This window comes from Phyllostomus discolor, chromosome 4, assembly GCF_004126475.2.
Source record: "Phyllostomus discolor isolate MPI-MPIP mPhyDis1 chromosome 4, mPhyDis1.pri.v3, whole genome shotgun sequence".
Lineage (NCBI taxonomy): Eukaryota > Metazoa > Chordata > Mammalia > Chiroptera > Phyllostomidae > Phyllostomus > Phyllostomus discolor.
The window spans coordinates 41,516,161-41,533,546 of record NC_040906.2 but is presented as its reverse complement, the minus strand read 5'-3'; positions in this window follow the sequence as shown (position 1 = coordinate 41,533,546).

Sequence of the window (17,386 nt, the reverse complement as noted above, 5' to 3'; positions counted from 1 at the left end):
ATAGACTAAATTTATTCTCTTGTATAGTGTGTTGAGTCATGAAACAGAGACAAATTAAAGTATGTAACAAAGAAAAAATACTTGCACATCTGTACCTTTTCTTGTTTAAGGGTGTCTCCTCTACCTCAACATTGTTTACAGGATTTTTACTTTTAGCATTGAATTACATTATGCTATGTTTGTGTCTGTATTTGTCTATATACACGTGTGTGTTTTTCTCAGGCCCAACTCTTAAACTTAAGAAAACACAATACCACAGTACTTTCTAAATTCTACTTGTGAAAAGTAATAGATTATTTAGAAAAACTTTTAATGTTATTTTATTTACTTCATACATATAAGAAACTATATATATTTTTAAATACAGATAATAAAATAAAAATTATGTACTCATTACGCAGTTTAACAAATAGAAATTAGCAATATTATAGACCCCTGCTTCTTCAATATTTTAGTATCAGAACTCCTTACATACTTAAAAATTACTGAAGGGAACAAAAATTTTCTGTTTAGGTGGATTATATTTATATATGTTTACCACATTAAAAGTTAAAATTGAGAAATTAAAACATAAACATGTTTTTCAACATAATAAAAAACATGCCTGTTAGTATAAATGAATACATTTTTATGAAAACTTCTGTCTTTTCTGACAACAACATAAAATTAGTGAAAGAGTAACATTATTTTATATTTTTGCATACCTTTTTAAAATGTCTGGTTTAAAAAATAGGTAAACTTTTATAGTTACCTCTATTCAATCTGTTGTAATACATTTCTATGGTCAAACTATATGAAGAATGAGAGTGGCAAAGTGCACATAATAGCATATTATGAACATAGTTTGACTTCAGGGACTGACTAAAGTATCTCTCAGGGGGTTCCCCACCATGCTTTGAGAACTGCTGTGTTGGGAGACTTTTCTATGCTTTATCTCAGTCATTTGTTGCTTCTTCTTGCCCCAAGGTAATAAATATTGTGGTTTTATATTAATAACTTTCTTAATTTTCTTTGTGGTGTTGCCACTGATGTATTATCAGTAAAAAACTTCATATTGATAAGTTTTCCTATTTCTGAATACACACACACAATTCTTTCTTTTATGTTTCATATTTTTTTACTGTTGTTCAGATAGTCATCCTCCCTTTTTCCCCATTCCCCACCCTTACTCTCTTCCCCTGACTCCCACAGCCAATCCCCTTCCATTGTCCATGCCCACGAATCCTTTGTTTGTGTGGTAATTGCTACTTTCAAGTAATATTAAATTGGGATACATCCATATTAGAGCATGTAGCTATGGTTTATTTATTTACTGATGAATGGTTTTCTTTTGTACAAATATATAGCAATTTGTATAATCACTGTTCTATTAATTATCTTGTGGGGTAGTCGCAGCTTATGTAATTATAAATAGCATTTCTACTTTTACAAACGTGTATGTTCATGCTTGCTGCTACATATTAGCAAGAGTTTCTTTGGAATGTATGCTTAGGTGTGAAATTACTGGGTTGTAAAATACATGTAGTTTATTCCAATGAAATGCCAAACTGTTTTCCAAATTGGTTGTGTCAATTTATACTTACAGTATGAGGCTGTGGATATTTCCATTGCTCTACATTTTAATTAATAAATTGTTTCTAATCAACAACAACAACAAAAATTCAATCAATCAACTAGATTTTTACTTTGTGGTAAATATAAAATTTTACCTACCTCATTGTAATATTCACTTGTATCTCATGATTATTACCCAGTGTTTTGTATTATTAAAATATTTGCTCACATGGGCCATTTGTGCTCCCTCTCCTTTGAGATGTTTGTTAAATCCAATAAAGAGTTCTTTGTATATTTTGGACACTACAGTTTTATAGGTACATGTATTGCAAATATGGTCCTCAAGATTTTGTCTGGTCTATACAGTATCTGTGTGTAAATAAATATCTCTAAGTTTATTGCAGTAAGTTATTAATAGTTTCTTTTATGGTTAGTATCTTTTCTAGTTTTAAAATGACTTTTCTACACCAAAGTTTCAAAGTTATTCTCCACATTTCCTTAAAAATTTTTACTTAATAATCTTTCATATTTATGTCTTCAGTACATGTACCTTAAATTGATTTTGATGTCTGAAAGGAGGAAAGGGTATAATATTAGTAGTCCTTCTTTCCCCATTGCATATCAAATTTTCATATTTCTGAATTTTTTCCTTAACTCACCATTCCTTTCCTTCATTCAGTTCTGCTGTAGTGTCAGTATTACACTATTTTAAATTACTTTAGGTTTATAAGAAACCTTTAATCTTGTTCTAACTAAATAGAATTTTTATCAGAGAAGGTAATTTTTCTTATATTATTTTTTCAAATTGTTAGGGCATTTTAATAGGCTAGTCTACACAGTGGATTTTTAAAACATATCTTAATATACATTCTCAAATTTTCAGTATAATATTATTTGCATATCTATTAGGTTAAACTTTGTATTTTATGTTGTTCAAACTCCTTAATTTTCAGATTTTTGTTGACTTGGTGTATTAACTTTTGAGAGAGATTTACTAGACTTTTTTTCTATGGTGATGGATTTGTCAGTTTCTTATTTTTTGTCACATTTAGCTTTATATACTTTGTGGGCCTATATTATTAAGAATATACAAATTTTAGCCTGGCTGGTATGGCTCAGTGGATTGAGTGCTGGCCTGTGAATTAAAGGGTCACTGATTTGATTCCCAGTCAAGGCACATGATTGTGGCCTGGTTGTGGGCCAGGTCCCCAGTAGGGGTACATGAAAGGCAACCACACATTGATATTTTTCTCCCTCTTTCTCCCTCTCTTCTCCTCTCTCTAAAAACAAATAAATAAAATCTTTAAAAAATAATATACACATTTTAAATTATAACAACTTAACTCGTATCTGTTGATCTTAAGTCTATTTTGTCAAATATTGATATAACTACTCTAGTTCACTTTGATTAGAATTTTTCTCATGTATGTACTTTTTTCTTCTAGTGATTTCAATCCTCTCAATATCTGTCCTTCTGTTTTAGATGTTTCCCTTATACTTAGCATATCTGTGGATTAATCTGTCTTTAAAAAGAGACATAGTCTAATAATCTCCATTTTTCATGAGAGTCTTTTAGTCATTTGCAGTCATTTTGACTCCTGATCTATTTGAATTTATATTCAGTACTTGAGTATGGGCTATTTGTCTCTTTCTCCTTCTTTTCCTTCCTCTTTCCCTTCCCCACCACTTCCTCCCCCTTCTTTTTTTAGTTTTAACAACATGACAGCCACTAATGGATTGATGAGAAAACGATGTGGAGTGATGAAGGCAGAAGCCAAACTAAATGAGAGGGTAGGTAGTAAGTGATAGGTGGGTGATAAAATGGACAACTGGCATAGAAAGTGTTTCAAGGACTAATGATTATGTGGAGACCACAAAAATAACTGCAGGAAGATGTGCAAGTCAAGGGAATGCTTTTAAATTTTAAGATATAGGAAACTTAAGCATGTATAAATATCATTTGGAGTAATACAAATGAGAGACAGGCGTTAAATCTACACAGGGAAGAAAAGTCATTTGAGAGTGTAAAGCTTCTGATTTTGGCAGGTTGGTGTAGGATTCTGAGCAGGAGTGGAGTAATTGTCCTGGACTAGAGCCCCTTATGGGGTTCTTTTCTGAGTGGAAAGAAACTATAGAGGGTGCATGCAGATGTAATGAGGCTGTAGATTTATTGCAGGTTGCTATGGGAGATCTCACCTCAAGGCTTTCCTGCATTCTGTAGGAGACCAGTTTGTCTGCCGAGACTGATAGTGTCACTGTTACAGTGGGCAGGAGGTCTGAGGGCATTTGGAAGTTAATATTACAACATGATTGGCAAAGTCCATGTGGACAAACCTGGATTTCCAATTTAATATTTGAATGTTGTATGTGTTTATTAGGACATGCTATATAGGTCTGTATCTGAACGTATCTGCTTGGAAGAAATATTTCAAATAATTCTAATATTTTGGTCTTTTTCTAGGTCTGGTTATGTAACTTTGACCTTATTCTTAAAGGGGACTAAGTAGTTCAAGGTTACAAAACTCTCACTGTGAAAGAAATTCTATCTTCTTTTTCTTTGGCATCTCCTCTTGGAGCTTATTTTAACGTTCAACATGATATAGAAGCTATAAATCTTGAGTAATTGGGTCACAATAGTGTAGTGTACACTCACTTTCTTTACATTCTCTCTTATTTCCCTTTCTAACTTTTGTAATCAAAACTCATGCACTCAAAATGCACTTATTTAGTTCCAAGGACTGTGAACATTAAAATGATACACGATTGCTTGACCTTACATGAGAGGTAGTTACTGAAAGAGGAAGGGGAGGCTGGGGTTTATGGATGGTCAGTAATGTCCCTTTTCTTGACCTGAGTGCTAGTTACATGGTATGTTTACTTTATGAAAATTTCTTGAGCAGTAAGCCCATGTTTTGCACAATTTTTGTTTTTGATGCACATACATAAATACAAATAAATAAGAGTTACAGTACATAATATACACCTTATATGTGGGTACATGAAGGATATATTAATATTTATACAAACACAGTCACTGTTACATTAAAGATGTAGAGGGCTATTCAGATTACTCTTGAAACTATCTTTTTTTTTAAGATTTATTTATTTATTTTTAGAGAAGGAAGGGAGGGAGAAAGAGAGACAGAGAGAAACATGAATGTGCGGTTGCTGGGGGCTATGGCCTGCAACCCTGGCATGTACCCTGGCTGGGAATCGAACCTGCAACACTCTGGTTTGCAGCCCGGGCTCAATCCACTGAGCTACACCAGCCAGGTAAAACTATCTTAAGTGTCTCCAGTAATCTCCTAACCATCAAGTGCAGAAATTTATTTTGAGTACTTATGGTCCCTAAGCTTTCTGACCACCACCATCTTCAAGTGCTGTATTTCTTTGCATACTTGACTCTGCTCTTCTGAGTCTATATAAATATATCCCTGTGTATTTTCTCTTTATAGTTGCTAACTAGCTCACAAAAAAGCTATCGTTTCCCGAATTTTTAGCTGTCATTGCTGCTTGGATGGCTCCTAGTATTACCTTTCTTGTCTTGTTCTCTTCACCATGCCTCATATCAAAATTCAAAGCTGCCTGCTTTTCATCAGTCAGTTGCTGGTATCATGTGAGGTTTGTACCCTTCCTTTGCAAAGGGTAATATTTTTTAGGGAGCACTCAGCAAATGTTAGTTTTTTATGGAAGTCTTGTCATCAAGTAAACTTGCTGCATTGTTTAATGACCAATTTCAGGGGACCAAGTGTTAGCGATGGTAAGTGATAATAAGTATATACAATTATCAAACTGTCAGACTTGAAGACAATAAGAAGGTTGGAATCTTTGGACTTTTTTTGATGATGGCATGTCATACTTGCTTTACATTATGAATTCTATAGGTATTTGAGTATAGTTTTTCTTTTTCTCTTTATAGCTTTTGATAGCTACCATCTTGTTCATAGATTTTCTGTTTTTCTTTCTCGGAATATTGCCTTGACTTTTCAGAAAATCATAAGCTGATACATGGATATTATATTTGTCTCTCATATGCACTTTAACTTTCAAGGTGAGATGTCAGCATTTGTTGAAAATCTGAGAGGACAGACATGTGATAATTTTATGAAAAATATGAATCTACAACATTGCCTGATATTTGCTTATTACAGTTCCATATGTATTAGAAACAGGAAGCCAAATTATTTCATAACACAAAGACAAGAGAACACTGTTACTCTTGTTTTAGAGGACAATAAAGAGAACAAATTTTTTGTGTGTTTTTAAGGCCTCTATCATTGCTTTTCAAAATAATATAAGCCTTAAATGCAGAAAAAAATTTATTATTAAGGTAATAAAGAAAAATTAAAGTTTGTTTTCTATTTTAGCATTAAAATATGGTGGTCATTATTACTCAGGCTTTTGTACAAAATGTTATGCAACTTTGATGAGATAACAGCTTAAGTATTTTGAGGCCAGAAATATAAATTAAGCACTTTCCTTCTGGAAAAATATTTATATGAAATGACAGTGAAATCTAGATCAAGGTTATGAAATATTGATGCTCACATGATATTTGAATATATTACATTTAAATTACCACGTTCTTAAATACAGTAAATAGATAAAATATACCTCTGATATCTGGAGGAGAAATAAAACTTTTGAGAAAAGAGGAAAACAATATCAATGATAATAACCAATAGGAAAGATACATACATATTTTATAGACAATAGTTCAGGTTAAATATGAAAATTGGGAGACATGCCCTTATTAGTGTGGGGCTGGTTCTTGGGAATAGGTAGAGGTGGTTAATGTCAGATGTAGGTACAGGGAAGATGTCTAATATTCTGACTGAGGAATCATTCCTGAAGTATGTGGCCCCATCAGTTATTACTTCAGTAGTATCTAGGATAATAAAGAGATGCTAAGAGATAGCTGGGTGGGCAGGCAGATTAAAAAAAGCTCATTTCAGCAGTATGTAGCATTAAGTGACATAACCAGTTGGGTAATTGCTCATCTACAGACTATTTTGTTTTGTTTTGTTTTGTTTTTTTCTGTTGCTAAGCTTGAATTCAGGAGTTGTATGTAGTTTTAAAAGCTTTTGCAATAGCAAGTCAGAGTCCTCGTATGGGAAAAAGAGGACTATTTGGCAGGTCTTTAAGATAGGGCCTCCTGGGAAATAAGATGGGAACTAAATTATTGGAGCTCAGATGTATTTCTATAATGTTAGGTCAAAATAGAACTAGAAGCATCAATTGATTTAAGGATGAACCATCTGCTAAACTAAGTTTTCTCCTTTAAAGACATTCCAAATCTGGGACATGGCTGAGTAGAATCAAGTATCTTCTCTTGGTGACAGAGGAAAGTTATAGCATGAGGGTAACTGAAAATGCTGTACATCTTCTGTGTGTACCTGCTATGTTTAAACCTCACATGAAAACACTGGCTGAGAAAACCAAACCAAATCAACATAACAGAATAAATCTTACCTCACTGTCTGCGTACTTGGAAAGAGATCTGCAAGAATTACAAATTTCTATTCACCCCAAGCTAAACAATTTGCTTAGTAGAAACAATTTATATCCTTTAAAAATGATTAGTTCTCTGCTAGGTAATTTTGGTGTATTAGATAAAATTCCTGTTTATAGTACAGCTGTGGATCATAAAATGATGCAGCGAACAATAATATACTTATCTGTGTATGGGGCATTGGTTTGTTAATTGGTTTTGGTTATTTAAATAATTGTGTTTACAAGGTAGCAGGTATATACAGACTTATGCACATACACACACATGGAGGCAATGGCAGCTTGTGAATTAAACAATAGTTGCAGCTCAATTTATTCTGCTTGAGGGGGAAATTAAGTGTTCTAAGGAATGAGCTCATTAATTTGGTGCTATTTAATTTATTTTTTAATGAGAAGTAAATACTATAAAATTAGTCTAGGAAACAAGCATAGGAAATTACAGGTATCAAATGTGAAAAAAAATAACAAAAGAATTTCAGAGGTCAAAGACTTTCTGAGTATAACTTTCAAGAGAAAATTGATCGAACACGCCATCAGTAAAGATCATAAGCACCTATCTCACCCCCTAGCCCCCTTCCACATTCAGTACCTGAAAATTACATAGGAAACTTCATTCTAAGGAAAAAATTTAATAGAGTTTTTGTCAAGGAGAGAAAATGCATTGCATTAGGAATCTTTCCTTTCCTTAATCTGTGATGAATTCTTTTCTCAAGATTATCTGTCATACCATCTCCTGAGTCAGCCTCTGGAGCACAAACGAAGAGAAGCAGCTGTATTAATGTTGTCACCTTGAAAGGTGAATGGGCTGCCAATTTCAATATTGTTGCCACTAACTTAGATAGTGGAGAGCCCAGATCCATGGGTGTTGTCATTTAATAACAGGAGTACATCCTGCCATAAAGAGACTCCTAATGATGGTGCAGGGTAATCTCTCCAAGAGCAGGTTTCTGTTCAGACCATAATTCTTATAAAATTGACTTGAAGAATTATTGTCCACTAAGTTCTAGGTAAGGTAATAACTATTTATAATCACAGTATATAGAAAAGTGACAGTGTTATTGCTAAATGCAACCACAAAAAGAGAACTTGTTTAATTAGGTGACTATAGAAGAAATCATGTTTGGAATTTTAATGAGAACCATGATTGAAAACTTTGGGCCTTTGGCCAACCAGGTAAAGGCAAAACTTTAAGAGTGTTTTTAGAGATGAATGCAGAAGAATTTGGTAATGAGGTAGAAACAATTGAAAGTAGAAAAAATGATACATTTCTAAATGAGGTAAATTATAGTCTTTCTTTTTTCTTCAGTTTTCCTTCTTTCTTTATTTTGGGTCAGTAACATCAAAGTCATCTCAACAATTGCCTTGACCCTGTAAGTATGGAATAGGCTAAGAATTATGCCTGGATCTAGATGCTTTGATTGTTTCATTAGACAGTGTAGAGATATAAATAGCTTAGGTTATGCTAAAGCAGTAACCAATTACTCCCTTTGCCCCACATTAACAGCTTAATTTAACATCTATTTTCCTTATTAGTGCAAGTCTACATAGGTCTGGGTGACCCTCTAAGAATCTTCTCTCCATATTCAGTGATCCAAGCTATTTCACTTTTTCTTGTCTTGTTAAATGAATTCCAAAAGAGTCTGAAGGCTTTGGTTGGAAATAAATGATAAATATTTATTCAAGGGTCTTAGGATTTGTAAACCAAAAACACAACTAGGCAAAACCAGAGTGCTCCAAGGAAGAAAGAAAGCTAGGAGTTCTTATAGTAAAAACTATGTTCTTGAGAAGAATCAGTACTGCATTCTTAGCTTATGGATTGGTCAGAAACATTAATCAGTCAGATGTCAAGGGGTCTAGATGATGGATACCCAGGAGTCTGGAGGATGGGTGCCAGGAGGTCTGGTTTCATCCAGTGGTCTGGATAATAGATGTCAAGTGGTCTGGATGCATGAGTCCTGCAAGGAGTAATTGGATGGTCATCTGGAAGTCTGATGTATGTCCAGGCATTGACATGGGACTGGAGAGTTCAAAAGTTTAAGTTTCCGGTAGTTGAAACAAGAGTAGAATTGTTTCTTCATGACTCAACCTACCTGATTTTGGTAATTTAGCAGCTTGACTATAGTGACTTCTTTTTGTTTCTTCAATCCATTCCTCAGTTTCCACCATCTCATATAAGACCCAGTGGGTGTTCTGACTTAAAAATGACCTGTGTCATGCCCTGGCTGGTATGGCTCAGTGGACTGAGTGCTGGCCTGTGATCTGAGAGGTTACTGGTTTGATTCCTGGTCAGGCTGGACCCCCATTTGGGGGCTTGTGCGAGGCAACCAATATTTCTCTCACCCATCTCTCACTTCCCTTTCCTTCCCTTCCACTCTCTCTAAACATAAAGAAATAAAATCTTTAAAACAAAAGACCTGTGTCACATATGCTTGTATTTGCTGATGAGTCACATGTTCACACATAATGTCTTGGAGGAGGGGAAGGACAACCTTTTAGCTGCCTAGAGGTAGAGATGCAGACTGAGTATTAAGAAACAGCTTTGTTCTCACAATAGGCATTTATTGGATAGTGTTAGCAATTGCCATATGAAGTTGATAACTATATCCCACACTGGGCATTTAAGTCATCTTATTTAAAATAGAACACAACCCCTAGATTATTCATGTATTCTCTCAAAAATGATAATAATGGAGCCACAGGGTGTCAGATGTTTCAACAAAAGACCACAGGGGAATTGAAACAGAGAAGTTGACTACTCATACATCCTGGAGAGAGTATACTGCATGCCTCAAGGAGCCCCATGAGAAGGTCAAGGTAGGGGACAAGTAAAAAGGGAGGCTGGGGCCTGGGACACATGCCTTTGTTAGGTCCTGTGGATGGAGAGTTTGGGGTTCCTTAGCTAAAGCTGGATTGATATATACAAACCTAAAAGAGCAGGGTTCTGTGGGGGTCTTATCTAAGTGGAGCACAAGTTAAAAGTGCTGGGTGAGAGGGGCACAGGGACACTGTTTATCACCAAGGGCTGTTGGGGAAGACTCTGTCGGCTATTTCTAGGAAATGCTCCTGCATGACAAGCTAATGTTAGTTCAAGGCCACCTGCAGGACTCTTGGCCAAACAATAGGGATGCCAGGACAGCAATTCCTTAGAGTAGCTTAACTAAATTCTCAATGCATGCTTGATTCTTCTCTTTCCTGTTCTATTTACTGGTCATAACAGTTCATGTTTTTCTTTGCAAAAGTATTTGTAAGTCCAAATTCTTGTTACAAAAGCTTAGGCATACTTTATTCATTTTAGGATTACATATTTGTTTAGTCAACAAATTCTAAGCCTTATTTGCCAATTAGCATTTTTTTTAAGATTTTATTTATTTCTTTCTTTTTAGAGAGGGAAGGGAGGGAGATAGAGGGAGAGACAGAGAGAAACATCAATGTGTGGTTGCTGGGAGTTATGGCCTGCAACCCAGGAATGTACCCTGGCTGGGAATTGAACCTGGGACACTTTGGTTCCCAGCCCGCGCTCAGTCCACTGAGCTATGCCAGCCAGGGCCCAATTAGCATTTTTTAACTCATGTGTTCTTTTACCAAGCATTGGCTTTTGAACACTGGTCATTGCAGCACGAATAGAAATAGTTATTTTCCGAGAAAATGGATATGATCTAGATATTGACTTTTGTGGCAATGAACATAGAGATTTATGGACCTGGAAGATAAGGTCAATTTTTGCTGTGAGGGACAATAAATCTAGATGTTCAACACAATATAAAGTCAATATTTGTGTTAACACCTAGGTTTTGAATATCTGTCTGAAAGCTCTGGAAATTACTCTATAGTTGAATTTCTCAACCCTTGAAAAGGGTGTAATTTTAAGTGGACCCTGAAAATCTCTCAAATGTTTAACACTAAGACCAAAATACATGAGTGAAGACTTCCATAGTGGAATGTTTGCATTTTGTAGCAGCCTCTATCATGAAGAGTGGCATTTTCTATGTATGATGTATAAAAACTTTAAAAAATGTGTGATTCATTAAAGTGTGTAGTTTGTTTATCAATACCATTCTATTAAAGTACATTTTCATAGCTAAAAGGCATACATTACATGTCTAGATTTCTAAAGTGCATAGATAAATGTTGCTTCTCCAAGATTCGGATTGCCACCCTTTGTCTCTTTAGATTTCCAGGGCATTTCTTTGCAGATGTATCACTGGCTTTTTAAGTACAGCGCTCATAATGTTATTACATCATTTGTTTCCTTAGACACTGCCATTGTTTTAGTACAATCATTAACATGATTGATTAGAGTATCCCCTCTATTAAGAAATATACTGTTATATATAGACTGTGTAGTATTGATTTTAGAGGCAAACTTTTCAGAAAGGACTTGAATCATCAAAAAAACCCCTCACAAAACACACAAAAAAAACAAACAAAAGAACAAACCCAAAACAAATTAAGTATCCTTCACCAAATATCCCTTCCTTCAATATTCTGGCAGTAATTTGTCTATCTTCCAAATCACTGGGCCAATTATTGCAGAATTCATTAACTTTTTTCTGTCTTTAATCTTCTACTTTTAATTCACAATGAATGTCTAAGCCCATGTATTGAACTTTAGCTTCTCCCTCTGTCATTGAAATAGCCAATACTTTATTAATAGAAAAGTCAAAACAAAACAAAACAAAACCAAAAATACAAATGATACAGTTCCAGAACTGGAAACAAACATTGGAAACTAGGAGGGAAGCTCAAAATAACAGGGATTGAAGACAAAGATAGGCCATGGGCAATTACTATGAGCAAGTATTGATTTGCAAATACTCTTGCAAAGCACACTCCTGCCATAGTCCCCGAAGAGTGAGATTTCTGTGAAAGCAGCACTCCTAGTTTACATTTGCCATGGAGGTCGTCATGCTGAGCAAAGTACAGACAGTATTCCACAAGGCTTCTGAAGTAGGTGGATATGCTGGCTCAGAAAGCCTGCTTCAGCTAGCTTTCAGAAAGATTATTTAGCGCAATGGCTGGGCTATCATTCTTACCACTTGCTGTGGCAACCGGATCTGTTATCCTTCAAGGTTCTGAAAATCAAAACAAAACAAAACAAAAAACATTTCCTTTTTAAATCTGAGTCTGATTGACTATAAACATCATCTGAAAGAACAGTTTTGACATCTCAGACTGGAAGCGCACTGATCAGTCTCTCCTTGCAGCAAACTGAGAAAAATTTCCATACAAAAGAGATTAAAAACTGAAACCAAAGTTAGGGTTGTAAATTATCACAGCACAGTTATATAAGTAATGGAGAGAACGTCAATCATCTCTAATATATATTATGAATGTGATTTGAGAGGGTATTTATTCATTCTATGAAATAAAAGTAGTCTGAGCTCAGAAAATATTGCTTTTAGTTGGAGAAACACATTTTTGGAATTAAGACTCCACCACTACTGCCACTGCTATGAATTTTATAATTTGTATGTGAGAGACTCAGTGCAAACAAGTAATTCAAAATTGTTAAAGGTAAAAAGAATGAACAAAAATGCCGGTTAGTCCGATGAATGGGGATTATGTGTGATGATATGACCTTCAGATAAAGTGGCATTCAAGGGCAAAAGCATTAAAGGAGGGGAAGATTACAAGGACGATCAGCCTAGATGTCATAATTCCATTATTATAAGCACTCAAAGGCTCATTTCTTTTGTAACTTTTCGCTTCTGTTACTTGATTTAACTTCAGCCCCAGTTTAATCCAATTATCTGTCTTTTCCAGGCCTGAAAACTTGTTGCTGAATATGACTAGAGAAAACCCACATAATAATGCTGTCTAATCTCATGTTAAATTAATGACCACAGACTTCACGGAAGCCCTTAGTGCCATCAGGGAATAACCTAATTTGCTCTATTCTGCTCCCTTAAAGGACTATTTCATAATTTTTCTTGGCTACCTCATAATTCCATAACTTTATCCTTTCTCCTCACTCTCTGTTGATGACCTTGCTTCTTATTTTGCTGTGAAAACAGAAGCAATTAAAAGGAAATTTGTAGTTCAGCAAGTGTAGTGACTATTCTGTCTGATTCCATGTCCATATGTATGCCTACCCTCCTGCTTTTGTGAATGTACCACCTATGATCCTGTTTAATCTCTCCAATCAAATTTCTCTGTAAATCTGGTATTTAAAGAAGAGGACCAGTGGAGAAATATACATTTGGGAGGTGTTAGCATATGCATAGTATTTGAAATTAAAAGTATTAATTATATAATGGTAGTTAAAATGTATATAGGTATTTTAATAGGCCAGATACTGTTCTGGATAACTTACATGCAGGGTCCAGCAGAAGTAACACCTGCTTGAGTGTGGTTGGTAGGGTAATAATATGGGTGTAATAATTTATAGTTTTAATTTAAACATTTCACCTAAAATGTCACATCGTGTGCTTGAGTGTGATATTGTTATATAAGAGAATTATATGCTTATGCTTTTGTAATAAAAAGGGGGCATTATTTGTGCCAGGCTCTGTATATTAGCTCACTTAACACTGACAAGAGGCTTATGAGATAGGAATTATAATTTTTTATTTTGCAATGATGAGCCTCCTTCATTTTCTTAATGTTTCTATTTCTATGCCTCCAATCTCTCATTGCACATGTTCTTTTGCAATGTGATTTTGTCACTCCTCCACCAAGAACTGGAGTCTATACTCTGCTGCTTTGCATCTGGGTTTTCCTGTGATTGCTTCTCCTTATAGGATATGGCAGACCTGATGCTGTGACATGTCTAGGAATAGCTTTTAGCTGACCTGGCAACTTTGACTTCCTGCTTCTGTGATGCCAGCTACAATATAGGACCACAATTTCATGAAAAGGCCAAGCTTCTGTGTGAAGTATCCCCTGGAGGACAACAAAGTCACAGGATGAGGTGTGTGAAGGATAGTGATGGGGAGAGAAGGAGAGACCAAACAGCACCAAGGTGTCAGGCATGTATTCAAAGAAAACATCTTGGATATTCAGTGTTGTCAAGTCTTCAACTGACTCTAGTCCCAGCTGCTATCTGGCTATAATCTTGTAGGAGACTCCAACTGTACTTTTCCCAGGTCAGCCCAGACAACCTGCAGAACACTGAAAATAAGAAATTGTTTTGGGGTACTTTGCCACACATTAATAGATAATCGAAATGAGGGTAGGGTGGGTGATGGTAAAGGAAAGTAAAATCCAAGAAAGTTTCTATGTTTGAGCTTAAGTAACTAGGTAAATAGTGCTGCTGGCAACTGAGAGGTGAAAATTGGGGGCCTGGGTTTGAGAGTAAGACCCAATGGTTTTATTTTGACCATTTTAAGGCTGAAATCACTGTTACATATCTCTGTAGAGAAATTTGGATAAATATACAGTGAGTAGTTATGGCTGAAGATACAGCTTTGGGAGTTTTGACATATAGATAGTATTTAAATGCATGGGGGTATATGATATCACAAAGTGATAGTGAATAAAGAGAATAAAGTGGCTCAGGAAAGAGAATTGGAGCATTTGGAGGGATAGAAATAGAAACATTAAGGAAATTAAAGAGGTTCATTTAATGAGACAGGAAGGCAAACAGGAGAATGCCCCATTCAAACAAAACAAAACAAACAAAACAAAACAAAACAAAAAAAAAAACAACAGAAGAGTGTTTTAAGAAGGAAAGAGTGGTAAACTATGCCAGAAATTTCTAAAATGTTAAATGAGAAAATAACAGTGCTCATTGGATTGATCAGCATAGGCATCCATTAAAACTTTGTATAGGTTTCTTTCTCCCCATCCCTGCAATCTCCACACCAATCAAGAGAATCTCAGTATCTCATAGCTAGAGCAGCTTTAAGCATCTTCCATGCTTACTCACTCTTACTATTTTGAGGCTATTCTTTTCCTCCCAAATCACTTTCATCATTTTACACTGGCACTATAAGCCTCTCATTTTTGTACAAGGTAAATTTTCTTAATTAATAAATAGCACCAAAATATATGTTTATCTTATCTATCCACTTTACCCACTATACCAAGAGGACACATCTCCAGTCATGGTTGTATAGGCACACCTCATTTTATTGCGCTTCACTTTATTGCCCTTCAGAGGTATGTTTTTTATAAATTGATGGCAAGACCTTCCGCCAACAGAAAGGTTTATGGCTCTTCTCTTTATGGTGCTGCTCACTTCATTGTGGTGGTCTGGAACCAAACCCACGATATCTGTGAGCCACGCCTGCATTCACCTTTCTTTTCTAACCACATCCTGACTCTTTCTTCTGTCTCAAGTGCCTATCTCTTCTCTTCCTTCTTCCCTGTCTAAATCTTTAAATATGTAGGCAAGTCATTCCTTCATGGTGCTTTTTACATTTCTCTAGAGCAATGATTTTTCAACGTAGTTTGAGTTCTCTAAGTAGGATATGAAATTTGTTTAGTGTGTCCTGCCTTTATATAAAAAGTGGAAGTGAATAGAATGATAGAAAATGATAGGATAGGAAAGAAAGTATCATGTGGTAAAGATTAGTATTGCTTCATGAAACTTTTGTTTCGGGTGGTATGTATTTGTGTGCCTTTGTGTATGTGGGTGGGTGTAGGCCTTTGTGCATAAAGATAGGTGTGTTGTGAATGAAGAAGGTATGGTATGCATATATGATCAGCACTCAAACTGTATTTATTGTGGGTCACATTAAAAAATGTAAAAAACATTTCTCTAGTGTTTGTATCTCTTCTTAATCTCCTATTGGCCTTTTTTTACCTAGTTCACTTTAATAGTTTACAGTATTCTGAATGTTAAATTATTGTTTAATTATTTTATGTTTATATATTCCTGGAAAATATTTACTTTTCTATTCATTTATTTCTCACTAAAAATTGTGTACTTATTGCCTATTATAAGTCATTTTTTTTTGCTGTTCTCTGGTTTTACAATGATAAGTATGATAGACCCTTTGTCATGAAGCTCATACAGGAAAAGTCATTAATAAAGTCATCAGACAAAAATATTGACAAAGTATAATGAAATTAAATGAGAAAAATACATAGGGGGCTTTAAAGAACATAACAGGTACAACTAACTTGGGCTTACTTGAAAAGTAATATTGCAACGGACATCTGAAAAGTAATTACAATTTAAGTAGGCAAAAGAAGTGAGCTGGGAAAGAGTATTCCAAGAAACGTAAATCTATTATTTAAGACCCTGAGGTAGAGAGGAGCACAGCTAATTAAAGGAACTGAAAGAAGGGCTCTTTGGAGAGAAGTGAGTAAGGAAGAGATTGAAGATGAGGCTAAAGAAGCAGATAGGGAGAAAACCATTCATCCATAATGTCCTTATAGGTTGTATAGTTTTTTTCTTTATTTTAGAAACAGTGTGAAACCTCTCAACATTTTAATCTAGAGAGTAACAAAATCAATTTTGCATTCTCGAAAAGACTTACTCTGTGGAAAATAGATTAGAAAGTAACAAGAGTGCTTGTGGAGATGTAGGGGTAGGAGGCTAATGACCTAGTCCATGCTAGAGATGATTATAAATTGAGCTAGGGTGGTGAAAATGGAGATAAAAAAAGTTGATGGGTTAGAGGGATATGTAGGAAATAAAATTGATATTATTTAGTGGCTTATTGGAATGAAGCCTAATGAGATGGATGTGTTAAAAGGTGACCTCCTATTTTTTTTTTGCCCTGAAGAAATGGGCTAATTTGGAAGAAACAAGCATGAGTAGAGTTTTGTATATGTGTAGTGTGAGATTGATTCTTGACATTCAAGTATTGGTGGAAGTTTGAAAGATGGGTTTGGAACTCATAAAGTATTTCAAGGCTGGGGATAAAAATGTGTGGATTAAAACAACCAAAAGAGAGAGAGAGAGAGAATGAGAGAATGGGGGGGTGGGGGAGAGAGAGAGAGAGAATGAATAATAGAGTGGGAAGAGGAGACTGTGATCAGGCCTTGAAAAATTTAAACTTTCAAAGGATACGTTTAAGAAGATGAGTTAGAAAAATAAATTGAAAGAGTGGATAAAAAATAAAAATTTTCCCTTGGATTTAGCAACCCAGAGGTCTTTGGTTGACATATAGTGATTCATTTTGACAATACAGTGGCAGGGAAGGCACTGAGTAAATTGGAAGAGCAAATAAAATATGAAAAGTAGAAACAGTAAATACAAATAACTATTTGGGAAAGTCAAGGGTGTTTTTGTTGAGGTGTAGGGAGCATGCACATATTACAAGTGCTCAACAAATATTTGTTGAACGAACACATACTTTTGAACATTTTAAGAATTATTGGTATAATGTTGGGAAAAGGAGTTGATATTGAATTTTGGCAACTTATTAGG